Raw genomic sequence first — 4777 nt, forward strand, 5'->3', positions numbered from 1 at the left:
TTGCCATCTCTGTATTTGTTATTTTCACCAATCATTTCTCCATTATGAGTAATTCAGAATTTTTCCATTTTTTAAGTTTTCCACATATAATTCTTGAAGCAGAAATAATACATAAAAAAATCTTCCATGGCTCTTTTCTGATTGACTGTTCATTAATCTCAGCAAGAAAAGTTCTGGTTTCAATTGAATGTTGCTCTTTAAAATTCTTTTATCGTTATGTTTTTGAACCCATAAATTTATGACTTTTTTACAAGTTCACCAAGCATGACAAATTATCCTTTTATGTTGTCCAAATTTCTCATTTTCACTATTGAACTGTAGTACCTTTATACATTCTACACAATTTTGGGCTCAATTGTATTCGTGTTAAGGTACCTAATGCTATCTAACATAAGAATACATGTTAGACCAGGGGTGTCAAACTCAATTTCATTGAGGGCCGCATCAGCATTGCGGTTGCCCTCAGGGGGTCGGGTGGGTATGGCCAGGGTGGGCGTGGCCTACTGTGTGGGTGTGGCTAGAGTGCGTATGGCCTACTGGGTGGGCGTGGCCAGCTCTACATTGTTCGCATCAAGGGTGCCTATGGGGGCCTGGGCAGGAGTGGGACAGATCTGAGGGTCTCTGACAGAAGGAGGGTCTCTGGGCCAGGGCCAAGGCAGAGGGGGCCGTTCCCTCACTGTTTCCAGGATGGCTTCGCGGGCCACATGAAACCACTTCGCGGGCCGGATCCGGCCCCCGGGCCTTGTGTTTGACATGTCTGTGTTAGACAGTGTGACCAACTCTCTATGGTTATGAAAACTGACCTTCTAGAATTGAAGAATGTTAACAAACTACAACCTTTTTATCATTGCTGTCTATTTTGCATCCTTAATATCAAAGTTCGAATTAATGATTTGAAATGAAGAGGCCCACAGAAAATGTAAAGTGGTGACTATCTAGGAGATGGATATGGGTCAGTCATGTGTTGACAGTGCTGACAATCAACTACCAAAGCCAGTTTTCACCAGCTTGAGTGAACCACCATAGAAACAGCACTATGCTGATTTGCATTACTGAAAATATTCATTCAAAAAGAAACAGTAATTATTTTACTGAAGTCTCTAAAATCTAGTAAGAAACAGTAGTGGAAATTGGCAAGTCTGCCTACTAACAATCCTTTTTTATCACATAAGAGTTGGATCAAATGATGAATCAGATAATCATGCCTCCCACACCATGATGTGCCTATATCTGAGTGGGTGGATAAGTGACAATAAATAAGTAAGCAAGGACATTGCTTAGATTGTAGAAAAATGTTAAATGTAAGAGGGAAGCAGGGTAGGCATCAGCAGTGGGCCCTACTCAGTTGAAAATGCCAGATGCTAATATCACCTTTGCTAGTATTTGATGTTATTTGATTAAAGTCACAATACAAGAGAACATATGTACTCAGGTTTGAACTGACGATAGTACCCAGTTGGGTAACAAAACACCACAGGGAGGAAACACCCAAACTTAGAGAGACCAAGAACTCCATAATTAAAATGATTCTGTTGTGCAATTCATATATCCTGGAATTTAAGAAACACAGTGCTTGCATAATGAATCTCTATAGAGTGACAATGGACTACAAATTATGACTTACACAACAAAAATATATCTAAAATGTATTGGACTCCATTATGCTTGTATAGAAAGGCATAGTCTAAAACAGCATTTTGTAATATATACAAAGGCTAAAAGACTGATACTATTGAGAAGTAATAGAACAATAGCACTTAGACTTATATACTACTTTATAGTGGTTTACAGCCCTCTCTAAGTGGTTTACACAGTGTCAGCATATTGCCCCCAACAACTGGCTCCTCATTTTACAAGCTCAGAAGGATGGAAGACTCAATCAATTTTCAGCTGGCCAGGATCGAACCCCTGGCAGTGGGCAGAATTAGCCAGCAATATTACATTCTAACTACTGCATCACAGCTCAATAGTAGTAGTAGTAATAGTGGTAACGTACTGGAAAAATAAGTGTATGGCTCCATTTATTCAATGGATTGCACTTGCCACTAATAAGTGGATTGCCTACAGCAGACATGTCAAACTCATGACGTCACACAATGTATCAGAGCTTTTTCGCCATGGCCGGCAATGGGGTGGGCGTGGCTTCCCGATGATGCGTCCGGCCCGCGGGCCAGCAGTTTGACACCCCTGGCCTACAGACACCACCTTTGTATAGATAAGTATAAATAAATATTGGACTTATTTATACAGAATACAGTGGGTTAAAAAAGTTGGATAGATGAATTAGAAATATATACACACTTAAATATTACACAAGTATATATAGAACTGTTTGCTATATCTTATTTCTTTTTTGTATTTCACTTTGTTATTTTTTATATATTCTTTTTTCCTCTCTAACAGTATATCATCATCACTGTTACCTTTGTGTTTTGCTTTTCCCTCCTTTTTATTAATTAAAAAACAACGCAAATACATTTTTAAAAATCCTAGAATTTGCCAGTGAATTGTGAAATTTGGTCTTCAGGCAAGAAAACATTCAGCCCACCACTTGTCAATAGATCCTTCCACCTTATCATCTTTTTTTTCAGAATAGACGTGTCACAATTATTACCTCCTAAAAGTTTGGTTTATTAGTCTGTTCACTGCAACAAATGAAGTGTTCACTTTTAAATTCTTTCTCTGCTTTCTCAATTGTCTGAGGCTGGAACTTGCTGCTTCTTTCTGTGAGGCCTCTGGCTACAGGGAGCAAACAATAAAAAAAGAAAAATGACATTTACTATTCTCCCAAGCACGTTTATACTACAATGTCAAATGAAAAGTTATCAGAATGTTCATTGCTCAGCTAAGTTAGATTCAGGGCTAAGATTTTATAAAAATGAAATATTAAAAAAATCCTGGAAGATGTGTGACACATTATATGCTTGTCACCAAATTCTCTCCCCAACATCTGCCTTTGGTTATAAGAATCATCTATAACAGGGATTCCCAACCAGGGGTGCTGGCACCCTAGAGGTGCAAGGTGATATTCTAGAGGGTGCGAAAACTTGGATTTTCAAAATTAAAGTGTATATGCATAATTCACCCTTATTTTTAACTTTTGTAAGGGGTATGAGAATATATCAGAAGCGTTCTAGGGATGCGGGGTATAGAAAAGGTTGGGAGCCACTGATCTATAACAACAACTAGTATAACAACTATCATGTTTGGAATAACAAAAGCTAACGTTCTTTCAGAATTTTATCAGCACATTTCAGAAGAAAAAAGCTGGAAAGCTGGACCATTCCATCTCTCCTGCTGAAGTGCCAGCTCCATTAGTCTACTGTACAGTATCCAGCTGATCTTTACAGAATTATTTTAAAAATTGTATCTCAAATTGCTTTTCCCTTTTTATACTCATCTGTTCTTTTTCTTTCATACCTTTTTGACTGTAAACCAGTAGCTTCTTTTCTCCATATCTTGCAAAACATAATTAAGTATAATTTGGATTTAGCATGTGGTGTGACTCTAACCGTCATGGTTTTTAAACCATCATTCATAACTTGTGTGATATGGGAAGCAAATCATCTAAGGCTAAACAGTTAGCCTAAAGTATAAATCAGCAAACTAAAAAGCAGAGACATCACCCTGTCAACAAAAGTGTGTATAGTCAAGGCTATGGTCTTCCCAGTTGCAATGTATGGCAGTGAAAGTTGGGCCATAAGAAAGGCTGAGCGCCAAAGAATTGAAGCCTTTGAACTATGGTGCTGGAGAAGACTCCTGTGAGTACCTTGGACTACAAGGCAATCAAACCGGTCAGTCCTAGAGGAGATCAACCGACTGCTCTTTAGAAGGCCAGATCCTGAAGTTGAAACTCAAATACTTTGGCCACCTAATGAGAAGGAAGGACTCCCTGGAGAAGAACCTAATGCTGGGAAAGATTGAGGGCAATAGAAGAAAGGGACGACAGAGAATGAGGTGGCTGGATGGAGTCACTGAAGCAGTAGGCGTGATCTTAAATGGACTCCAGAAGATGGTAGAGGACAGGAAGACCTGGAGGAACGTTGTCCATGGAGTCGCGATGGGTCGGACACGACTTCGCAACTAACAACAAATAAATCATAAAAATACACATATGGTCAGGAATACATGGTTTTTCAATCCCAGTTTTTTCTAAGTTGTATTCACAACTCGTTGTAAAGCGGGTTACCTTGAAAAAAATGAACGGCTTTTAAACTGATCTGATCTCGTTAACGGTTGAGGACGGTGCAGTCCAGGACAAAGCTGCACGTTCAGTGCACTACTGGTATTTTAGGTGCAAAAAAACCCGACGAGCAGTGTACCAAACGGATGGAGTACTGAGCCAGCGACCTTATGTGTGAAGCCGCGGTCTAATGCGAACTTACCCGACCTTTGTACATTGATCCTTGGCCAGAGCAGAAATGCAAAAACATGTAAACATAGAAAAGCGGATCCCGTATTTTAGGAATTATCGCTATTAGCAAGCCTAAAATCGATCGATTAATAGTTGGCGACGATAGAACGATCGTATATTTGAACCTCTCCTAGAGAGAAAACACGATTTGGAGAAAACTGTCAAGAAAGTTTCCTTCTGTGCAATTTGCACAAGAATTCTCGGCGCCCCCTCGAATTGTGTAAGAAGCGATTGCGAAACCTAAGGAAAAGAGTAGAACACGCGTCAGCTCCTCCCCCAACGGACCAAAACTAACTGCAGCCGTCCAATGGAGAACGCCGAACTGACGCCACGCATTTTTCGGTGTTTTCAGAGATGAAGCCT

This window comes from Vipera berus (genome assembly GCF_964194415.1).
Source record: "Vipera berus genome assembly, chromosome: Z".
NCBI classification, from domain to species: Eukaryota; Metazoa; Chordata; class Lepidosauria; order Squamata; family Viperidae; genus Vipera; species Vipera berus.